The following is a 22,594-nucleotide window of genomic DNA, read 5'->3' as shown; positions in this document are numbered from 1 at the left end:
ACTGCGAATCGACAGATGTGCTCTTAAAATGCGTCAGAGCCTACTGTTTTGTAGGAGCGCTAAATTCCAATTTTGTAGCAGTGCACAACGGCAAATTTGTAAACAAAAATTAACCTTTCGTCGCTACAAGAGATGGATACTTTGCCGAACAGCCTGTGTCTTGTGTGCATGTTTTCGCACCTTTCCACGGCACGGCGCAGCACAGAGCGGCTCTGGTAGCTCCGAACGGCCGCACACGGCGCCTCGGACACGCCGGTTCGGCCCGCGCCCATCTCGCAGATGCTTCTCGTACTTGTGCTGTCATATGGACCGCGACCCGAGCGGCAGCGAGCGGCAGTCGAGCAAAGTCGGGACAAGTCGGGACGGAAGGGGACAGCCGAGAATGCACCGTGCGAATTACGCAAATATCTGGAAGCGCGACGCGTGTCAGGCAGGTGAGACCGCTTCCCTCTGTCTTCATTTCTTGCTTTCTTGTCACTACCCCTGCCAGCCCTTTTTTCATGCTACCTTTCTCATGTGACAAAGATGCTTCCATACTGATTTTAAACTATCGTAAGATACGATGTTAAGGAACTCAATTTGAAAAGAGTGCGCCAAGGAAGACTTCCAAAGAGTCTCTGGAAATAACAAAACAGTGTGAAGTGACAGAAATGTTGTGAAATACGTCAGGGCATATTGTTTTGTAGCAGTGCACAACGGCAAATTTGTAAACAAAAATTTACCTTTCGTCGCTACAAGAGATGGATACTTTGTCGAACAAACGAATGACAGGCGGTGCAACGAGCAGCTGTGTTGTGCGTCTGACCCACGTGGCGGCGCGCCGCACTGCGCGTCGCCTTCGAGGTGGAAGGACGTGCTTTGCGTCAAATGTGCCACCGAAGACGGCGATTGCGTGTGTTGGGAGGAGAGGCGAAGCCTTCTTCTGCCGTGCGGCTACTGTATAAGGACGCCAACGGCCATACCATGTTGAATACACCGGTTCTCGTCCGATCACCGAAGTTAAGCAACATCGGGCCCGGTTAGTACTTGGATGGGTGACCGCCTGGGAACACCGGGTGCTGTTGGCTCCCTCTCTTCTTCTAAATTTTATGTCACTACACCTGCCAGTCCTCTTTTCATACAAACTCTCAGGTGCGACAAAGATGCTTCCACAAGCATTTTAAACCACTGTATTTAATGTAAGATGCAAAATTACAGTAATGAACTCAGTTTGAACAAGAATGCGCGGAGGAAGAGTGCTAGGAACTCGTTGAAAATAACGAAACACTGCGAATCGACAGATGTGCTCTTAAAATGCGTCAGAGCCTACTGTTTTGTAGGAGCGCTAAATTCCAATTTTGTAGCAGTGCACAACGGCAAATTTGTAAACAAAAATTAACCTTTCGTCGCTACAAGAGATGGATACTTTGCCGAACAGCCTGTGTCTTGTGTGCATGTTTTCGCACCTTTCCACGGCACGGCGCAGCACAGAGCGGCTCTGGTAGCTCCGAACGGCCGCACACGGCGCCTCGGACACGCCGGTTCGGCCCGCGCCCATCTCGCAGATGCTTCTCGTACTTGTGCTGTCATATGGACCGCGACCCGAGCGGCAGCGAGCGGCAGTCGAGCAAAGTCGGGACAAGTCGGGACGGAAGGGGACAGCCGAGAATGCACCGTGCGAATTACGCAAATATCTGGAAGCGCGACGCGTGTCAGGCAGGTGAGACCGCTTCCCTCTGTCTTCATTTCTTGCTTTCTTGTCACTACCCCTGCCAGCCCTTTTTTCATGCTACCTTTCTCATGTGACAAAGATGCTTCCATACTGATTTTAAACTATCGTAAGATACGATGTTAAGGAACTCAATTTGAAAAGAGTGCGCCAAGGAAGACTTCCAAAGAGTCTCTGGAAATAACAAAACAGTGTGAAGTGACAGAAATGTTGTGAAATACGTCAGGGCATATTGTTTTGTAGCAGTGCACAACGGCAAATTTGTAAACAAAAATTTACCTTTCGTCGCTACAAGAGATGGATACTTTGTCGAACAAACGAATGACAGGCGGTGCAACGAGCAGCTGTGTTGTGCGTCTGACCCACGTGGCGGCGCGCCGCACTGCGCGTCGCCTTCGAGGTGGAAGGACGTGCTTTGCGTCAAATGTGCCACCGAAGACGGCGATTGCGTGTGTTGGGAGGAGAGGCGAAGCCTTCTTCTGCCGTGCGGCTACTGTATAAGGACGCCAACGGCCATACCATGTTGAATACACCGGTTCTCGTCCGATCACCGAAGTTAAGCAACATCGGGCCCGGTTAGTACTTGGATGGGTGACCGCCTGGGAACACCGGGTGCTGTTGGCTCCCTCTCTTCTTCTAAATTTTATGTCACTACACCTGCCAGTCCTCTTTTCATACAAACTCTCAGGTGCGACAAAGATGCTTCCACAAGCATTTTAAACCACTGTATTAAATGTAAGATGCAAAATTACAGTAATGAACTCAGTTTGAACAAGAATGCGCGGAGGAAGAGTGCTAGGAACTCGTTGAAAATAACGAAACACTGCGAATCGACAGATGTGCTCTTAAAATGCGTCAGAGCCTACTGTTTTGTAGGAGCGCTAAATTCCAATTTTGTAGCAGTGCACAACGGCAAATTTGTAAACAAAAATTAACCTTTCGTCGCTACAAGAGATGGATACTTTGCCGAACAGCCTGTGTCTTGTGTGCATGTTTTCGCACCTTTCCACGGCACGGCGCAGCACAGAGCGGCTCTGGTAGCTCCGAACGGCCGCACACGGCGCCTCGGACACGCCGGTTCGGCCCGCGCCCATCTCGCAGATGCTTCTCGTACTTGTGCTGTCATATGGACCGCGACCCGAGCGGCAGCGAGCGGCAGTCGAGCAAAGTCGGGACAAGTCGGGACGGAAGGGGACAGCCGAGAATGCACCGTGCGAATTACGCAAATATCTGGAAGCGCGACGCGTGTCAGGCAGGTGAGACCGCTTCCCTCTGTCTTCATTTCTTGCTTTCTTGTCACTACCCCTGCCAGCCCTTTTTTCATGCTACCTTTCTCATGTGACAAAGATGCTTCCATACTGATTTTAAACTATCGTAAGATACGATGTTAAGGAACTCAATTTGAAAAGAGTGCGCCAAGGAAGACTTCCAAAGAGTCTCTGGAAATAACAAAACAGTGTGAAGTGACAGAAATGTTGTGAAATACGTCAGGGCATATTGTTTTGTAGCAGTGCACAACGGCAAATTTGTAAACAAAAATTTACCTTTCGTCGCTACAAGAGATGGATACTTTGTCGAACAAACGAATGACAGGCGGTGCAACGAGCAGCTGTGTTGTGCGTCTGACCCACGTGGCGGCGCGCCGCACTGCGCGTCGCCTTCGAGGTGGAAGGACGTGCTTTGCGTCAAATGTGCCACCGAAGACGGCGATTGCGTGTGTTGGGAGGAGAGGCGAAGCCTTCTTCTGCCGTGCGGCTACTGTATAAGGACGCCAACGGCCATACCATGTTGAATACACCGGTTCTCGTCCGATCACCGAAGTTAAGCAACATCGGGCCCGGTTAGTACTTGGATGGGCGACCGCCTGGGAACACCGGGTGCTGTTGGCTCCCTCTCTTCTTCTAAATTTTATGTCACTACACCTGCCAGTCCTCTTTTCATACAAACTCTCAGGTGCGACAAAGATGCTTCCACAAGCATTTTAAACCACTGTATTAAATGTAAGATGCAAAATTACAGTAATGAACTCAGTTTGAACAAGAATGCGCGGAGGAAGAGTGCTAGGAACTCGTTGAAAATAACGAAACACTGCGAATCGACAGATGTGCTCTTAAAATGCGTCAGAGCCTACTGTTTTGTAGGAGCGCTAAATTCCAATTTTGTAGCAGTGCACAACGGCAAATTTGTAAACAAAAATTAACCTTTCGTCGCTACAAGAGATGGATACTTTGCCGAACAGCCTGTGTCTTGTGTGCATGTTTTCGCACCTTTCCACGGCACGGCGCAGCACAGAGCGGCTCTGGTAGCTCCGAACGGCCGCACACGGCGCCTCGGACACGCCGGTTCGGCCCGCGCCCATCTCGCAGATGCTTCTCGTACTTGTGCTGTCATATGGACCGCGACCCGAGCGGCAGCGAGCGGCAGTCGAGCAAAGTCGGGACAAGTCGGGACGGAAGGGGACAGCCGAGAATGCACCGTGCGAATTACGCAAATATCTGGAAGCGCGACGCGTGTCAGGCAGGTGAGACCGCTTCCCTCTGTCTTCATTTCTTGCTTTCTTGTCACTACCCCTGCCAGCCCTTTTTTCATGCTACCTTTCTCATGTGACAAAGATGCTTCCATACTGATTTTAAACTATCGTAAGATACGATGTTAAGGAACTCAATTTGAAAAGAGTGCGCCAAGGAAGACTTCCAAAGAGTCTCTGGAAATAACAAAACAGTGTGAAGTGACAGAAATGTTGTGAAATACGTCAGGGCATATTGTTTTGTAGCAGTGCACAACGGCAAATTTGTAAACAAAAATTTACCTTTCGTCGCTACAAGAGATGGATACTTTGCCGAACAGCCTGTGTCTTGTGTGCATGTTTTCGCACCTTTCCACGGCACGGCGCAGCACAGAGCGGCTCTGGTAGCTCCGAACGGCCGCACACGGCGCCTCGGACACGCCGGTTCGGCCCGCGCCCATCTCGCAGATGCTTCTCGTACTTGTGCTGTCATATGGACCGCGACCCGAGCGGCAGCGAGCGGCAGTCGAGCAAAGTCGGGACAAGTCGGGACGGAAGGGGACAGCCGAGAATGCACCGTGCGAATTACGCAAATATCTGGAAGCGCGACGCGTGTCAGGCAGGTGAGACCGCTTCCCTCTGTCTTCATTTCTTGCTTTCTTGTCACTACCCCTGCCAGCCCTTTTTTCATGCTACCTTTCTCATGTGACAAAGATGCTTCCATACTGATTTTAAACTATCGTAAGATACGATGTTAAGGAACTCAATTTGAAAAGAGTGCGCCAAGGAAGACTTCCAAAGAGTCTCTGGAAATAACAAAACAGTGTGAAGTGACAGAAATGTTGTGAAATACGTCAGGGCATATTGTTTTGTAGCAGTGCACAACGGCAAATTTGTAAACAAAAATTTACCTTTCGTCGCTACAAGAGATGGATACTTTGTCGAACAAACGAATGACAGGCGGTGCAACGAGCAGCTGTGTTGTGCGTCTGACCCACGTGGCGGCGCGCCGCACTGCGCGTCGCCTTCGAGGTGGAAGGACGTGCTTTGCGTCAAATGTGCCACCGAAGACGGCGATTGCGTGTGTTGGGAGGAGAGGCGAAGCCTTCTTCTGCCGTGCGGCTACTGTATAAGGACGCCAACGGCCATACCATGTTGAATACACCGGTTCTCGTCCGATCACCGAAGTTAAGCAACATCGGGCCCGGTTAGTACTTGGATGGGTGACCGCCTGGGAACACCGGGTGCTGTTGGCTCCCTCTCTTCTTCTAAATTTTATGTCACTACACCTGCCAGTCCTCTTTTCATACAAACTCTCAGGTGCGACAAAGATGCTTCCACAAGCATTTTAAACCACTGTATTAAATGTAAGATGCAAAATTACAGTAATGAACTCAGTTTGAACAAGAATGCGCGGAGGAAGAGTGCTAGGAACTCGTTGAAAATAACGAAACACTGCGAATCGACAGATGTGCTCTTAAAATGCGTCAGAGCCTACTGTTTTGTAGGAGCGCTAAATTCCAATTTTGTAGCAGTGCACAACGGCAAATTTGTAAACAAAAATTAACCTTTCGTCGCTACAAGAGATGGATACTTTGCCGAACAGCCTGTGTCTTGTGTGCATGTTTTCGCACCTTTCCACGGCACGGCGCAGCACAGAGCGGCTCTGGTAGCTCCGAACGGCCGCACACGGCGCCTCGGACACGCCGGTTCGGCCCGCGCCCATCTCGCAGATGCTTCTCGTACTTGTGCTGTCATATGGACCGCGACCCGAGCGGCAGCGAGCGGCAGTCGAGCAAAGTCGGGACAAGTCGGGACGGAAGGGGACAGCCGAGAATGCACCGTGCGAATTACGCAAATATCTGGAAGCGCGACGCGTGTCAGGCAGGTGAGACCGCTTCCCTCTGTCTTCATTTCTTGCTTTCTTGTCACTACCCCTGCCAGCCCTTTTTTCATGCTACCTTTCTCATGTGACAAAGATGCTTCCATACTGATTTTAAACTATCGTAAGATACGATGTTAAGGAACTCAATTTGAAAAGAGTGCGCCAAGGAAGACTTCCAAAGAGTCTCTGGAAATAACAAAACAGTGTGAAGTGACAGAAATGTTGTGAAATACGTCAGGGCATATTGTTTTGTAGCAGTGCACAACGGCAAATTTGTAAACAAAAATTTACCTTTCGTCGCTACAAGAGATGGATACTTTGTCGAACAAACGAATGACAGGCGGTGCAACGAGCAGCTGTGTTGTGCGTCTGACCCACGTGGCGGCGCGCCGCACTGCGCGTCGCCTTCGAGGTGGAAGGACGTGCTTTGCGTCAAATGTGCCACCGAAGACGGCGATTGCGTGTGTTGGGAGGAGAGGCGAAGCCTTCTTCTGCCGTGCGGCTACTGTATAAGGACGCCAACGGCCATACCATGTTGAATACACCGGTTCTCGTCCGATCACCGAAGTTAAGCAACATCGGGCCCGGTTAGTACTTGGATGGGTGACCGCCTGGGAACACCGGGTGCTGTTGGCTCCCTCTCTTCTTCTAAATTTTATGTCACTACACCTGCCAGTCCTCTTTTCATACAAACTCTCAGGTGCGACAAAGATGCTTCCACAAGCATTTTAAACCACTGTATTAAATGTAAGATGCAAAATTACAGTAATGAACTCAGTTTGAACAAGAATGCGCGGAGGAAGAGTGCTAGGAACTCGTTGAAAATAACGAAACACTGCGAATCGACAGATGTGCTCTTAAAATGCGTCAGAGCCTACTGTTTTGTAGGAGCGCTAAATTCCAATTTTGTAGCAGTGCACAACGGCAAATTTGTAAACAAAAATTAACCTTTCGTCGCTACAAGAGATGGATACTTTGCCGAACAGCCTGTGTCTTGTGTGCATGTTTTCGCACCTTTCCACGGCACGGCGCAGCACAGAGCGGCTCTGGTAGCTCCGAACGGCCGCACACGGCGCCTCGGACACGCCGGTTCGGCCCGCGCCCATCTCGCAGATGCTTCTCGTACTTGTGCTGTCATATGGACCGCGACCCGAGCGGCAGCGAGCGGCAGTCGAGCAAAGTCGGGACAAGTCGGGACGGAAGGGGACAGCCGAGAATGCACCGTGCGAATTACGCAAATATCTGGAAGCGCGACGCGTGTCAGGCAGGTGAGACCGCTTCCCTCTGTCTTCATTTCTTGCTTTCTTGTCACTACCCCTGCCAGCCCTTTTTTCATGCTACCTTTCTCATGTGACAAAGATGCTTCCATACTGATTTTAAACTATCGTAAGATACGATGTTAAGGAACTCAATTTGAAAAGAGTGCGCCAAGGAAGACTTCCAAAGAGTCTCTGGAAATAACAAAACAGTGTGAAGTGACAGAAATGTTGTGAAATACGTCAGGGCATATTGTTTTGTAGCAGTGCACAACGGCAAATTTGTAAACAAAAATTTACCTTTCGTCGCTACAAGAGATGGATACTTTGTCGAACAAACGAATGACAGGCGGTGCAACGAGCAGCTGTGTTGTGCGTCTGACCCACGTGGCGGCGCGCCGCACTGCGCGTCGCCTTCGAGGTGGAAGGACGTGCTTTGCGTCAAATGTGCCACCGAAGACGGCGATTGCGTGTGTTGGGAGGAGAGGCGAAGCCTTCTTCTGCCGTGCGGCTACTGTATAAGGACGCCAACGGCCATACCATGTTGAATACACCGGTTCTCGTCCGATCACCGAAGTTAAGCAACATCGGGCCCGGTTAGTACTTGGATGGGTGACCGCCTGGGAACACCGGGTGCTGTTGGCTCCCTCTCTTCTTCTAAATTTTATGTCACTACACCTGCCAGTCCTCTTTTCATACAAACTCTCAGGTGCGACAAAGATGCTTCCACAAGCATTTTAAACCACTGTATTAAATGTAAGATGCAAAATTACAGTAATGAACTCAGTTTGAACAAGAATGCGCGGAGGAAGAGTGCTAGGAACTCGTTGAAAATAACGAAACACTGCGAATCGACAGATGTGCTCTTAAAATGCGTCAGAGCCTACTGTTTTGTAGGAGCGCTAAATTCCAATTTTGTAGCAGTGCACAACGGCAAATTTGTAAACAAAAATTAACCTTTCGTCGCTACAAGAGATGGATACTTTGCCGAACAGCCTGTGTCTTGTGTGCATGTTTTCGCACCTTTCCACGGCACGGCGCAGCACAGAGCGGCTCTGGTAGCTCCGAACGGCCGCACACGGCGCCTCGGACACGCCGGTTCGGCCCGCGCCCATCTCGCAGATGCTTCTCGTACTTGTGCTGTCATATGGACCGCGACCCGAGCGGCAGCGAGCGGCAGTCGAGCAAAGTCGGGACAAGTCGGGACGGAAGGGGACAGCCGAGAATGCACCGTGCGAATTACGCAAATATCTGGAAGCGCGACGCGTGTCAGGCAGGTGAGACCGCTTCCCTCTGTCTTCATTTCTTGCTTTCTTGTCACTACCCCTGCCAGCCCTTTTTTCATGCTACCTTTCTCATGTGACAAAGATGCTTCCATACTGATTTTAAACTATCGTAAGATACGATGTTAAGGAACTCAATTTGAAAAGAGTGCGCCAAGGAAGACTTCCAAAGAGTCTCTGGAAATAACAAAACAGTGTGAAGTGACAGAAATGTTGTGAAATACGTCAGGGCATATTGTTTTGTAGCAGTGCACAACGGCAAATTTGTAAACAAAAATTTACCTTTCGTCGCTACAAGAGATGGATACTTTGTCGAACAAACGAATGACAGGCGGTGCAACGAGCAGCTGTGTTGTGCGTCTGACCCACGTGGCGGCGCGCCGCACTGCGCGTCGCCTTCGAGGTGGAAGGACGTGCTTTGCGTCAAATGTGCCACCGAAGACGGCGATTGCGTGTGTTGGGAGGAGAGGCGAAGCCTTCTTCTGCCGTGCGGCTACTGTATAAGGACGCCAACGGCCATACCATGTTGAATACACCGGTTCTCGTCCGATCACCGAAGTTAAGCAACATCGGGCCCGGTTAGTACTTGGATGGGTGACCGCCTGGGAACACCGGGTGCTGTTGGCTCCCTCTCTTCTTCTAAATTTTATGTCACTACACCTGCCAGTCCTCTTTTCATACAAACTCTCAGGTGCGACAAAGATGCTTCCACAAGCATTTTAAACCACTGTATTAAATGTAAGATGCAAAATTACAGTAATGAACTCAGTTTGAACAAGAATGCGCGGAGGAAGAGTGCTAGGAACTCGTTGAAAATAACGAAACACTGCGAATCGACAGATGTGCTCTTAAAATGCGTCAGAGCCTACTGTTTTGTAGGAGCGCTAAATTCCAATTTTGTAGCAGTGCACAACGGCAAATTTGTAAACAAAAATTAACCTTTCGTCGCTACAAGAGATGGATACTTTGCCGAACAGCCTGTGTCTTGTGTGCATGTTTTCGCACCTTTCCACGGCACGGCGCAGCACAGAGCGGCTCTGGTAGCTCCGAACGGCCGCACACGGCGCCTCGGACACGCCGGTTCGGCCCGCGCCCATCTCGCAGATGCTTCTCGTACTTGTGCTGTCATATGGACCGCGACCCGAGCGGCAGCGAGCGGCAGTCGAGCAAAGTCGGGACAAGTCGGGACGGAAGGGGACAGCCGAGAATGCACCGTGCGAATTACGCAAATATCTGGAAGCGCGACGCGTGTCAGGCAGGTGAGACCGCTTCCCTCTGTCTTCATTTCTTGCTTTCTTGTCACTACCCCTGCCAGCCCTTTTTTCATGCTACCTTTCTCATGTGACAAAGATGCTTCCATACTGATTTTAAACTATCGTAAGATACGATGTTAAGGAACTCAATTTGAAAAGAGTGCGCCAAGGAAGACTTCCAAAGAGTCTCTGGAAATAACAAAACAGTGTGAAGTGACAGAAATGTTGTGAAATACGTCAGGGCATATTGTTTTGTAGCAGTGCACAACGGCAAATTTGTAAACAAAAATTTACCTTTCGTCGCTACAAGAGATGGATACTTTGCCGAACAGCCTGTGTCTTGTGTGCATGTTTTCGCACCTTTCCACGGCACGGCGCAGCACAGAGCGGCTCTGGTAGCTCCGAACGGCCGCACACGGCGCCTCGGACACGCCGGTTCGGCCCGCGCCCATCTCGCAGATGCTTCTCGTACTTGTGCTGTCATATGGACCGCGACCCGAGCGGCAGCGAGCGGCAGTCGAGCAAAGTCGGGACAAGTCGGGACGGAAGGGGACAGCCGAGAATGCACCGTGCGAATTACGCAAATATCTGGAAGCGCGACGCGTGTCAGGCAGGTGAGACCGCTTCCCTCTGTCTTCATTTCTTGCTTTCTTGTCACTACCCCTGCCAGCCCTTTTTTCATGCTACCTTTCTCATGTGACAAAGATGCTTCCATACTGATTTTAAACTATCGTAAGATACGATGTTAAGGAACTCAATTTGAAAAGAGTGCGCCAAGGAAGACTTCCAAAGAGTCTCTGGAAATAACAAAACAGTGTGAAGTGACAGAAATGTTGTGAAATACGTCAGGGCATATTGTTTTGTAGCAGTGCACAACGGCAAATTTGTAAACAAAAATTTACCTTTCGTCGCTACAAGAGATGGATACTTTGTCGAACAAACGAATGACAGGCGGTGCAACGAGCAGCTGTGTTGTGCGTCTGACCCACGTGGCGGCGCGCCGCACTGCGCGTCGCCTTCGAGGTGGAAGGACGTGCTTTGCGTCAAATGTGCCACCGAAGACGGCGATTGCGTGTGTTGGGAGGAGAGGCGAAGCCTTCTTCTGCCGTGCGGCTACTGTATAAGGACGCCAACGGCCATACCATGTTGAATACACCGGTTCTCGTCCGATCACCGAAGTTAAGCAACATCGGGCCCGGTTAGTACTTGGATGGGTGACCGCCTGGGAACACCGGGTGCTGTTGGCTCCCTCTCTTCTTCTAAATTTTATGTCACTACACCTGCCAGTCCTCTTTTCATACAAACTCTCAGGTGCGACAAAGATGCTTCCACAAGCATTTTAAACCACTGTATTAAATGTAAGATGCAAAATTACAGTAATGAACTCAGTTTGAACAAGAATGCGCGGAGGAAGAGTGCTAGGAACTCGTTGAAAATAACGAAACACTGCGAATCGACAGATGTGCTCTTAAAATGCGTCAGAGCCTACTGTTTTGTAGGAGCGCTAAATTCCAATTTTGTAGCAGTGCACAACGGCAAATTTGTAAACAAAAATTAACCTTTCGTCGCTACAAGAGATGGATACTTTGCCGAACAGCCTGTGTCTTGTGTGCATGTTTTCGCACCTTTCCACGGCACGGCGCAGCACAGAGCGGCTCTGGTAGCTCCGAACGGCCGCACACGGCGCCTCGGACACGCCGGTTCGGCCCGCGCCCATCTCGCAGATGCTTCTCGTACTTGTGCTGTCATATGGACCGCGACCCGAGCGGCAGCGAGCGGCAGTCGAGCAAAGTCGGGACAAGTCGGGACGGAAGGGGACAGCCGAGAATGCACCGTGCGAATTACGCAAATATCTGGAAGCGCGACGCGTGTCAGGCAGGTGAGACCGCTTCCCTCTGTCTTCATTTCTTGCTTTCTTGTCACTACCCCTGCCAGCCCTTTTTTCATGCTACCTTTCTCATGTGACAAAGATGCTTCCATACTGATTTTAAACTATCGTAAGATACGATGTTAAGGAACTCAATTTGAAAAGAGTGCGCCAAGGAAGACTTCCAAAGAGTCTCTGGAAATAACAAAACAGTGTGAAGTGACAGAAATGTTGTGAAATACGTCAGGGCATATTGTTTTGTAGCAGTGCACAACGGCAAATTTGTAAACAAAAATTTACCTTTCGTCGCTACAAGAGATGGATACTTTGTCGAACAAACGAATGACAGGCGGTGCAACGAGCAGCTGTGTTGTGCGTCTGACCCACGTGGCGGCGCGCCGCACTGCGCGTCGCCTTCGAGGTGGAAGGACGTGCTTTGCGTCAAATGTGCCACCGAAGACGGCGATTGCGTGTGTTGGGAGGAGAGGCGAAGCCTTCTTCTGCCGTGCGGCTACTGTATAAGGACGCCAACGGCCATACTATGTTGAATACACCGGTTCTCGTCCGATCACCGAAGTTAAGCAACATCGGGCCCGGTTAGTACTTGGATGGGTGACCGCCTGGGAACACCGGGTGCTGTTGGCTCCCTCTCTTCTTCTAAATTTTATGTCACTACACCTGCCAGTCCTCTTTTCATACAAACTCTCAGGTGCGACAAAGATGCTTCCACAAGCATTTTAAACCACTGTATTAAATGTAAGATGCAAAATTACAGTAATGAACTCAGTTTGAACAAGAATGCGCGGAGGAAGAGTGCTAGGAACTCGTTGAAAATAACGAAACACTGCGAATCGACAGATGTGCTCTTAAAATGCGTCAGAGCCTACTGTTTTGTAGGAGCGCTAAATTCCAATTTTGTAGCAGTGCACAACGGCAAATTTGTAAACAAAAATTAACCTTTCGTCGCTACAAGAGATGGATACTTTGCCGAACAGCCTGTGTCTTGTGTGCATGTTTTCGCACCTTTCCACGGCACGGCGCAGCACAGAGCGGCTCTGGTAGCTCCGAACGGCCGCACACGGCGCCTCGGACACGCCGGTTCGGCCCGCGCCCATCTCGCAGATGCTTCTCGTACTTGTGCTGTCATATGGACCGCGACCCGAGCGGCAGCGAGCGGCAGTCGAGCAAAGTCGGGACAAGTCGGGACGGAAGGGGACAGCCGAGAATGCACCGTGCGAATTACGCAAATATCTGGAAGCGCGACGCGTGTCAGGCAGGTGAGACCGCTTCCCTCTGTCTTCATTTCTTGCTTTCTTGTCACTACCCCTGCCAGCCCTTTTTTCATGCTACCTTTCTCATGTGACAAAGATGCTTCCATACTGATTTTAAACTATCGTAAGATACGATGTTAAGGAACTCAATTTGAAAAGAGTGCGCCAAGGAAGACTTCCAAAGAGTCTCTGGAAATAACAAAACAGTGTGAAGTGACAGAAATGTTGTGAAATACGTCAGGGCATATTGTTTTGTAGCAGTGCACAACGGCAAATTTGTAAACAAAAATTTACCTTTCGTCGCTACAAGAGATGGATACTTTGTCGAACAAACGAATGACAGGCGGTGCAACGAGCTGCTGTGTTGTGCGTCTGACCCACGTGGCGGCGCGCCGCACTGCGCGTCGCCTTCGAGGTGGAAGGACGTGCTTTGCGTCAAATGTGCCACCGAAGACGGCGATTGCGTGTGTTGGGAGGAGAGGCGAAGCCTTCTTCTGCCGTGCGGCTACTGTATAAGGACGCCAACGGCCATACCATGTTGAATACACCGGTTCTCGTCCGATCACCGAAGTTAAGCAACATCGGGCCCGGTTAGTACTTGGATGGGTGACCGCCTGGGAACACCGGGTGCTGTTGGCTCCCTCTCTTCTTCTAAATTTTATGTCACTACACCTGCCAGTCCTCTTTTCATACAAACTCTCAGGTGCGACAAAGATGCTTCCACAAGCATTTTAAACCACTGTATTAAATGTAAGATGCAAAATTACAGTAATGAACTCAGTTTGAACAAGAATGCGCGGAGGAAGAGTGCTAGGAACTCGTTGAAAATAACGAAACACTGCGAATCGACAGATGTGCTCTTAAAATGCGTCAGAGCCTACTGTTTTGTAGGAGCGCTAAATTCCAATTTTGTAGCAGTGCACAACGGCAAATTTGTAAACAAAAATTAACCTTTCGTCGCTACAAGAGATGGATACTTTGCCGAACAGCCTGTGTCTTGTGTGCATGTTTTCGCACCTTTCCACGGCACGGCGCAGCACAGAGCGGCTCTGGTAGCTCCGAACGGCCGCACACGGCGCCTCGGACACGCCGGTTCGGCCCGCGCCCATCTCGCAGATGCTTCTCGTACTTGTGCTGTCATATGGACCGCGACCCGAGCGGCAGCGAGCGGCAGTCGAGCAAAGTCGGGACAAGTCGGGACGGAAGGGGACAGCCGAGAATGCACCGTGCGAATTACGCAAATATCTGGAAGCGCGACGCGTGTCAGGCAGGTGAGACCGCTTCCCTCTGTCTTCATTTCTTGCTTTCTTGTCACTACCCCTGCCAGCCCTTTTTTCATGCTACCTTTCTCATGTGACAAAGATGCTTCCATACTGATTTTAAACTATCGTAAGATACGATGTTAAGGAACTCAATTTGAAAAGAGTGCGCCAAGGAAGACTTCCAAAGAGTCTCTGGAAATAACAAAACAGTGTGAAGTGACAGAAATGTTGTGAAATACGTCAGGGCATATTGTTTTGTAGCAGTGCACAACGGCAAATTTGTAAACAAAAATTTACCTTTCGTCGCTACAAGAGATGGATACTTTGCCGAACAGCCTGTGTCTTGTGTGCATGTTTTCGCACCTTTCCACGGCACGGCGCAGCACAGAGCGGCTCTGGTAGCTCCGAACGGCCGCACACGGCGCCTCGGACACGCCGGTTCGGCCCGCGCCCATCTCGCAGATGCTTCTCGTACTTGTGCTGTCATATGGACCGCGACCCGAGCGGCAGCGAGCGGCAGTCGAGCAAAGTCGGGACAAGTCGGGACGGAAGGGGACAGCCGAGAATGCACCGTGCGAATTACGCAAATATCTGGAAGCGCGACGCGTGTCAGGCAGGTGAGACCGCTTCCCTCTGTCTTCATTTCTTGCTTTCTTGTCACTACCCCTGCCAGCCCTTTTTTCATGCTACCTTTCTCATGTGACAAAGATGCTTCCATACTGATTTTAAACTATCGTAAGATACGATGTTAAGGAACTCAATTTGAAAAGAGTGCGCCAAGGAAGACTTCCAAAGAGTCTCTGGAAATAACAAAACAGTGTGAAGTGACAGAAATGTTGTGAAATACGTCAGGGCATATTGTTTTGTAGCAGTGCACAACGGCAAATTTGTAAACAAAAATTTACCTTTCGTCGCTACAAGAGATGGATACTTTGTCGAACAAACGAATGACAGGCGGTGCAACGAGCAGCTGTGTTGTGCGTCTGACCCACGTGGCGGCGCGCCGCACTGCGCGTCGCCTTCGAGGTGGAAGGACGTGCTTTGCGTCAAATGTGCCACCGAAGACGGCGATTGCGTGTGTTGGGAGGAGAGGCGAAGCCTTCTTCTGCCGTGCGGCTACTGTATAAGGACGCCAACGGCCATACCATGTTGAATACACCGGTTCTCGTCCGATCACCGAAGTTAAGCAACATCGGGCCCGGTTAGTACTTGGATGGGTGACCGCCTGGGAACACCGGGTGCTGTTGGCTCCCTCTCTTCTTCTAAATTTTATGTCACTACACCTGCCAGTCCTCTTTTCATACAAACTCTCAGGTGCGACAAAGATGCTTCCACAAGCATTTTAAACCACTGTATTAAATGTAAGATGCAAAATTACAGTAATGAACTCAGTTTGAACAAGAATGCGCGGAGGAAGAGTGCTAGGAACTCGTTGAAAATAACGAAACACTGCGAATCGACAGATGTGCTCTTAAAATGCGTCAGAGCCTACTGTTTTGTAGGAGCGCTAAATTCCAATTTTGTAGCAGTGCACAACGGCAAATTTGTAAACAAAAATTAACCTTTCGTCGCTACAAGAGATGGATACTTTGCCGAACAGCCTGTGTCTTGTGTGCATGTTTTCGCACCTTTCCACGGCACGGCGCAGCACAGAGCGGCTCTGGTAGCTCCGAACGGCCGCACACGGCGCCTCGGACACGCCGGTTCGGCCCGCGCCCATCTCGCAGATGCTTCTCGTACTTGTGCTGTCATATGGACCGCGACCCGAGCGGCAGCGAGCGGCAGTCGAGCAAAGTCGGGACAAGTCGGGACGGAAGGGGACAGCCGAGAATGCACCGTGCGAATTACGCAAATATCTGGAAGCGCGACGCGTGTCAGGCAGGTGAGACCGCTTCCCTCTGTCTTCATTTCTTGCTTTCTTGTCACTACCCCTGCCAGCCCTTTTTTCATGCTACCTTTCTCATGTGACAAAGATGCTTCCATACTGATTTTAAACTATCGTAAGATACGATGTTAAGGAACTCAATTTGAAAAGAGTGCGCCAAGGAAGACTTCCAAAGAGTCTCTGGAAATAACAAAACAGTGTGAAGTGACAGAAATGTTGTGAAATACGTCAGGGCATATTGTTTTGTAGCAGTGCACAACGGCAAATTTGTAAACAAAAATTTACCTTTCGTCGCTACAAGAGATGGATACTTTGTCGAACAAACGAATGACAGGCGGTGCAACGAGCAGCTGTGTTGTGCGTCTGACCCACGTGGCGGCGCGCCGCACTGCGCGTCGCCTTCGAGGTGGAAGGACGTGCTTTGCGTCAAATGTGCCACCGAAGACGGCGATTGCGTGTGTTGGGAGGAGAGGCGAAGCCTTCTTCTGCCGTGCGGCTACTGTATAAGGACGCCAACGGCCATACTATGTTGAATACACCGGTTCTCGTCCGATCACCGAAGTTAAGCAACATCGGGCCCGGTTAGTACTTGGATGGGTGACCGCCTGGGAACACCGGGTGCTGTTGGCTCCCTCTCTTCTTCTAAATTTTATGTCACTACACCTGCCAGTCCTCTTTTCATACAAACTCTCAGGTGCGACAAAGATGCTTCCACAAGCATTTTAAACCACTGTATTAAATGTAAGATGCAAAATTACAGTAATGAACTCAGTTTGAACAAGAATGCGCGGAGGAAGAGTGCTAGGAACTCGTTGAAAATAACGAAACACTGCGAATCGACAGATGTGCTCTTAAAATGCGTCAGAGCCTACTGTTTTGTAGGAGCGCTAAATTCCAATTTTGTAGCAGTGCACAACGGCAAATTTGTAAACAAAAATTAACCTTTCGTCGCTACAAGAGATGGATACTTTGCCGAACAGCCTGTGTCTTGTGTGCATGTTTTCGCACCTTTCCACGGCACGGCGCAGCACAGAGCGGCTCTGGTAGCTCCGAACGGCCGCACACGGCGCCTCGGACACGCCGGTTCGGCCCGCGCCCATCTCGCAGATGCTTCTCGTACTTGTGCTGTCATATGGACCGCGACCCGAGCGGCAGCGAGCGGCAGTCGAGCAAAGTCGGGACAAGTCGGGACGGAAGGGGACAGCCGAGAATGCACCGTGCGAATTACGCAAATATCTGGAAGCGCGACGCGTGTCAGGCAGGTGAGACCGCTTCCCTCTGTCTTCATTTCTTGCTTTCTTGTCACTACCCCTGCCAGCCCTTTTTTCATGCTACCTTTCTCATGTGACAAAGATGCTTCCATACTGATTTTAAACTATCGTAAGATACGATGTTAAGGAACTCAATTTGAAAAGAGTGCGCCAAGGAAGACTTCCAAAGAGTCTCTGGAAATAACAAAACAGTGTGAAGTGACAGAAATGTTGTGAAATACGTCAGGGCATATTGTTTTGTAGCAGTGCACAACGGCAAATTTGTAAACAAAAATTTACCTTTCGTCGCTACAAGAGATGGATACTTTGTCGAACAAACGAATGACAGGCGGTGCAACGAGCTGCTGTGTTGTGCGTCTGACCCACGTGGCGGCGCGCCGCACTGCGCGTCGCCTTCGAGGTGGAAGGACGTGCTTTGCGTCAAATGTGCCACCGAAGACGGCGATTGCGTGTGTTGGGAGGAGAGGCGAAGCCTTCTTCTGCCGTGCGGCTACTGTATAAGGACGCCAACGGCCATACCATGTTGAATACACCGGTTCTCGTCCGATCACCGAAGTTAAGCAACATCGGGCCCGGTTAGTACTTGGATGGGTGACCGCCTGGGAACACCGGGTGCTGTTGGCTCCCTCTCTTCTTCTAAATTTTATGTCACTACACCTGCCAGTCCTCTTTTCATACAAACTCTCAGGTGCGACAAAGATGCTTCCACAAGCATTTTAAACCACTGTATTAAATGTAAGATGCAAAATTACAGTAATGAACTCAGTTTGAACAAGAATGCGCGGAGGAAGAGTGCTAGGAACTCGTTGAAAATAACGAAACACTGCGAATCGACAGATGTGCTCTTAAAATGCGTCAGAGCCTACTGTTTTGTAGGAGCGCTAAATTCCAATTTTGTAGCAGTGCACAACGGCAAATTTGTAAACAAAAATTAACCTTTCGTCGCTACAAGAGATGGATACTTTGCCGAACAGCCTGTGTCTTGTGTGCATGTTTTCGCACCTTTCCACGGCACGGCGCAGCACAGAGCGGCTCTGGTAGCTCCGAACGGCCGCACACGGCGCCTCGGACACGCCGGTTCGGCCCGCGCCCATCTCGCAGATGCTTCTCGTACTTGTGCTGTCATATGGACCGCGACCCGAGCGGCAGCGAGCGGCAGTCGAGCAAAGTCGGGACAAGTCGGGACGGAAGGGGACAGCCGAGAATGCACCGTGCGAATTACGCAAATATCTGGAAGCGCGACGCGTGTCAGGCAGGTGAGACCGCTTCCCTCTGTCTTCATTTCTTGCTTTCTTGTCACTACCCCTGCCAGCCCTTTTTTCATGCTACCTTTCTCATGTGACAAAGATGCTTCCATACTGATTTTAAACTATCGTAAGATACGATGTTAAGGAACTCAATTTGAAAAGAGTGCGCCAAGGAAGACTTCCAAAGAGTCTCTGGAAATAACAAAACAGTGTGAAGTGACAGAAATGTTGTGAAATACGTCAGGGCATATTGTTTTGTAGCAGTGCACAACGGCAAATTTGTAAACAAAAATTTACCTTTCGTCGCTACAAGAGATGGATACTTTGTCGAACAAACGAATGACAGGCGGTGCAACGAGCAGCTGTGTTGTGCGTCTGACCCACGTGGCGGCGCGCCGCACTGCGCGTCGCCTTCGAGGTGGAAGGACGTGCTTTGCGTCAAATGTGCCACCGAAGACGGCGATTGCGTGTGTTGGGAGGAGAGGCGAAGCCTTCTTCTGCCGTGCGGCTACTGTATAAGGACGCCAACGGCCATACCATGTTGAATACACCGGTTCTCGTCCGATCACCGAAGTTAAGCAACATCGGGCCCGGTTAGTACTTGGATGGGTGACCGCCTGGGAACACCGGGTGCTGTTGGCTCCCTCTCTTCTTCTAAATTTTATGTCACTACACCTGCCAGTCCTCTTTTCATACAAACTCTCAGGTGCGACAAAGATGCTTCCACAAGCATTTTAAACCACTGTATTAAATGTAAGATGCAAAATTACAGTAATGAACTCAGTTTGAACAAGAATGCGCGGAGGAAGAGTGCTAGGAACTCGTTGAAAATAACGAAACACTGCGAATCGACAGATGTGCTCTTAAAATGCGTCAGAGCCTACTGTTTTGTAGGAGCGCTAAATTCCAATTTTGTAGCAGTGCACAACGGCAAATTTGTAAACAAAAATTAACCTTTCGTCGCTACAAGAGATGGATACTTTGCCGAACAGCCTGTGTCTTGTGTGCATGTTTTCGCACCTTTCCACGGCACGGCGCAGCACAGAGCGGCTCTGGTAGCTCCGAACGGCCGCACACGGCGCCTCGGACACGCCGGTTCGGCCCGCGCCCATCTCGCAGATGCTTCTCGTACTTGTGCTGTCATATGGACCGCGACCCGAGCGGCAGCGAGCGGCAGTCGAGCAAAGTCGGGACAAGTCGGGACGGAAGGGGACAGCCGAGAATGCACCGTGCGAATTACGCAAATATCTGGAAGCGCGACGCGTGTCAGGCAGGTGAGACCGCTTCCCTCTGTCTTCATTTCTTGCTTTCTTGTCACTACCCCTGCCAGCCCTTTTTTCATGCTACCTTTCTCATGTGACAAAGATGCTTCCATACTGATTTTAAACTATCGTAAGATACGATGTTAAGGAACTCAATTTGAAAAGAGTGCGCCAAGGAAGACTTCCAAAGAGTCTCTGGAAATAACAAAACAGTGTGAAGTGACAGAAATGTTGTGAAATACGTCAGGGCATATTGTTTTGTAGCAGTGCACAACGGCAAATTTGTAAACAAAAATTTACCTTTCGTCGCTACAAGAGATGGATACTTTGTCGAACAAACGAATGACAGGCGGTACAACGAGCAGCTGTGTTGTGCGTCTGACCCACGTGGCGGCGCGCCGCACTGCGCGTCGCCTTCGAGGTGGAAGGACGTGCTTTGCGTCAAATGTGCCACCGAAGACGGCGATTGCGTGTGTTGGGAGGAGAGGCGAAGCCTTCTTCTGCCGTGCGGCTACTGTATAAGGACGCCAACGGCCATACCATGTTGAATACACCGGTTCTCGTCCGATCACCGAAGTTAAGCAACATCGGGCCCGGTTAGTACTTGGATGGGTGACCGCCTGGGAACACCGGGTGCTGTTTGCTCCCTCTCTTCTTCTAAATTTTATGTCACTACACCTGCCAGTCCTCTTTTCATACAAACTCTCAGGTGCGACAAAGATGCTTCCACAAGCATTTTAAACCACTGTATTAAATGTAAGATGCAAAATTACAGTAATGAACTCAGTTTGAACAAGAATGCGCGGAGGAAGAGTGCTAGGAACTCGTTGAAAATAACGAAACACTGCGAATCGACAGATGTGCTCTTAAAATGCGTCAGAGCCTACTGTTTTGTAGGAGCGCTAAATTCCAATTTTGTAGCAGTGCACAACGGCAAATTTGTAAACAAAAATTAACCTTTCGTCGCTACAAGAGATGGATACTTTGCCGAACAGCCTGTGTCTTGTGTGCATGTTTTCGCACCTTTCCACGGCACGGCGCAGCACAGAGCGGCTCTGGTAGCTCCGAACGGCCGCACACGGCGCCTCGGACACGCCGGTTCGGCCCGCGCCCATCTCGCAGATGCTTCTCGTACTTGTGCTGTCATATGGACCGCGACCCGAGCGGCAGCGAGCGGCAGTCGAGCAAAGTCGGGACAAGTCGGGACGGAAGGGGACAGCCGAGAATGCACCGTGCGAATTACGCAAATATCTGGAAGCGCGACGCGTGTCAGGCAGGTGAGACCGCTTCCCTCTGTCTTCATTTCTTGCTTTCTTGTCACTACCCCTGCCAGCCCTTTTTTCATGCTACCTTTCTCATGTGACAAAGATGCTTCCATACTGATTTTAAACTATCGTAAGATACGATGTTAAGGAACTCAATTTGAAAAGAGTGCGCCAAGGAAGACTTCCAAAGAGTCTCTGGAAATAACAAAACAGTGTGAAGTGACAGAAATGTTGTGAAATACGTCAGGGCATATTGTTTTGTAGCAGTGCACAACGGCAAATTTGTAAACAAAAATTTACCTTTCGTCGCTACAAGAGATGGATACTTTGTCGAACAAACGAATGACAGGCGGTGCAACGAGCAGCTGTGTTGTGCGTCTGACCCACGTGGCGGCGCGCCGCACTGCGCGTCGCCTTCGATGTGGAAGGACGTGCTTTGCGTCAAATGTGCCACCGAAGACGGCGATTGCGTGTGTTGGGAGGAGAGGCGAAGCCTTCTTCTGCCGTGCGGCTACTGTATAAGGACGCCAACGGCCATACCATGTTGAATACACCGGTTCTCGTCCGATCACCGAAGTTAAGCAACATCGGGCCCGGTTAGTACTTGGATGGGTGACCGCCTGGGAACACCGGGTGCTGTTGGCTCCCTCTCTTCTTCTAAATTTTATGTCACTACACCTGCCAGTCCTCTTTTCATACAAACTCTCAGGTGCGACAAAGATGCTTCCACAAGCATTTTAAACCACTGTATTAAATGTAAGATGCAAAATTACAGTAATGAACTCAGTTTGAACAAGAATGCGCGGAGGAAGAGTGCTAGGAACTCGTTGAAAATAACGAAACACTGCGAATCGACAGATGTGCTCTTAAAATGCGTCAGAGCCTACTGTTTTGTAGGAGCGCTAAATTCCAATTTTGTAGCAGTGCACAACGGCAAATTTGTAAACAAAAATTAACCTTTCGTCGCTACAAGAGATGGATACTTTGCCGAACAGCCTGTGTCTTGTGTGCATGTTTTCGCACCTTTCCACGGCATGGCGCAGCACAGAGCGGCTCTGGTAGCTCCGAACGGCCGCACACGGCGCCTCGGACACGCCGGTTCGGCCCGCGCCCATCTCGCAGATGCTTCTCGTACTTGTGCTGTCATATGGACCGCGACCCGAGCGGCAGCGAGCGGCAGTCGAGCAAAGTCGGGACAAGTCGGGACGGAAGGGGACAGCCGAGAATGCACCGTGCGAATTACGCAAATATCTGGAAGCGCGACGCGTGTCAGGCAGGTGAGACCGCTTCCCTCTGTCTTCATTTCTTGCTTTCTTGTCACTACCCCTGCCAGCCCTTTTTTCATGCTACCTTTCTCATGTGACAAAGATGCT

The 22,594-nt window shown here is 50.2% G+C and overlaps 16 non-coding genes across 16 annotated transcripts; all 16 read left to right on the top strand.

Moving 5' to 3' along the window:
* The first annotated feature begins 948 nt into the window (after positions 1-948).
* On the top strand, positions 949-1,067 carry LOC126308260 (5S ribosomal RNA). The gene has a single exon (XR_007554170.1). It is a non-coding gene; the product is annotated as a 5S ribosomal RNA (ribosomal RNA).
* Positions 1,068-2,213: 1,146 nt separating this feature from the next.
* LOC126308258 (5S ribosomal RNA) lies at positions 2,214-2,332 on the top strand. The gene has a single exon (XR_007554169.1). It is a non-coding gene; the product is annotated as a 5S ribosomal RNA (ribosomal RNA).
* A 1,146-nt stretch (positions 2,333-3,478) lies between these two features.
* Positions 3,479-3,597, top strand: LOC126307681 (5S ribosomal RNA). The gene has a single exon (XR_007553669.1). It is a non-coding gene; the product is annotated as a 5S ribosomal RNA (ribosomal RNA).
* Positions 3,598-5,351: 1,754 nt separating this feature from the next.
* LOC126308257 (5S ribosomal RNA) lies at positions 5,352-5,470 on the top strand. Its single transcript, XR_007554168.1, has one exon. It is a non-coding gene; the product is annotated as a 5S ribosomal RNA (ribosomal RNA).
* A 1,146-nt stretch (positions 5,471-6,616) lies between these two features.
* Positions 6,617-6,735, top strand: LOC126308256 (5S ribosomal RNA). Its single transcript, XR_007554167.1, has one exon. It is a non-coding gene; the product is annotated as a 5S ribosomal RNA (ribosomal RNA).
* A 1,146-nt stretch (positions 6,736-7,881) lies between these two features.
* On the top strand, positions 7,882-8,000 carry LOC126308255 (5S ribosomal RNA). The gene has a single exon (XR_007554166.1). It is a non-coding gene; the product is annotated as a 5S ribosomal RNA (ribosomal RNA).
* A 1,146-nt stretch (positions 8,001-9,146) lies between these two features.
* LOC126308254 (5S ribosomal RNA) lies at positions 9,147-9,265 on the top strand. Its single transcript, XR_007554165.1, has one exon. It is a non-coding gene; the product is annotated as a 5S ribosomal RNA (ribosomal RNA).
* A 1,754-nt stretch (positions 9,266-11,019) lies between these two features.
* LOC126308253 (5S ribosomal RNA) lies at positions 11,020-11,138 on the top strand. The gene has a single exon (XR_007554164.1). It is a non-coding gene; the product is annotated as a 5S ribosomal RNA (ribosomal RNA).
* A 1,146-nt stretch (positions 11,139-12,284) lies between these two features.
* Positions 12,285-12,403, top strand: LOC126307722 (5S ribosomal RNA). Its single transcript, XR_007553706.1, has one exon. It is a non-coding gene; the product is annotated as a 5S ribosomal RNA (ribosomal RNA).
* A 1,146-nt stretch (positions 12,404-13,549) lies between these two features.
* Positions 13,550-13,668, top strand: LOC126308252 (5S ribosomal RNA). The gene has a single exon (XR_007554163.1). It is a non-coding gene; the product is annotated as a 5S ribosomal RNA (ribosomal RNA).
* Positions 13,669-15,422: 1,754 nt separating this feature from the next.
* Positions 15,423-15,541, top strand: LOC126308251 (5S ribosomal RNA). The gene has a single exon (XR_007554162.1). It is a non-coding gene; the product is annotated as a 5S ribosomal RNA (ribosomal RNA).
* A 1,146-nt stretch (positions 15,542-16,687) lies between these two features.
* LOC126307721 (5S ribosomal RNA) lies at positions 16,688-16,806 on the top strand. The gene has a single exon (XR_007553705.1). It is a non-coding gene; the product is annotated as a 5S ribosomal RNA (ribosomal RNA).
* Positions 16,807-17,952: 1,146 nt separating this feature from the next.
* LOC126308249 (5S ribosomal RNA) lies at positions 17,953-18,071 on the top strand. Its single transcript, XR_007554160.1, has one exon. It is a non-coding gene; the product is annotated as a 5S ribosomal RNA (ribosomal RNA).
* A 1,146-nt stretch (positions 18,072-19,217) lies between these two features.
* Positions 19,218-19,336, top strand: LOC126308247 (5S ribosomal RNA). The gene has a single exon (XR_007554159.1). It is a non-coding gene; the product is annotated as a 5S ribosomal RNA (ribosomal RNA).
* Positions 19,337-20,482: 1,146 nt separating this feature from the next.
* LOC126307768 (5S ribosomal RNA) lies at positions 20,483-20,601 on the top strand. Its single transcript, XR_007553747.1, has one exon. It is a non-coding gene; the product is annotated as a 5S ribosomal RNA (ribosomal RNA).
* Positions 20,602-21,747: 1,146 nt separating this feature from the next.
* On the top strand, positions 21,748-21,866 carry LOC126308246 (5S ribosomal RNA). Its single transcript, XR_007554158.1, has one exon. It is a non-coding gene; the product is annotated as a 5S ribosomal RNA (ribosomal RNA).
* Positions 21,867-22,594: the final 728 nt, after the last annotated feature.

Source organism: Schistocerca gregaria, unplaced genomic scaffold, assembly GCF_023897955.1.
Source record: "Schistocerca gregaria isolate iqSchGreg1 unplaced genomic scaffold, iqSchGreg1.2 ptg000355l, whole genome shotgun sequence".
In the NCBI taxonomy this organism is placed as follows: Eukaryota; Metazoa; Arthropoda; class Insecta; order Orthoptera; family Acrididae; genus Schistocerca; species Schistocerca gregaria.
The sequence above is the reverse complement of the archived record's forward strand: the minus strand, read 5'-3'. Positions and strand labels throughout refer to the sequence as shown.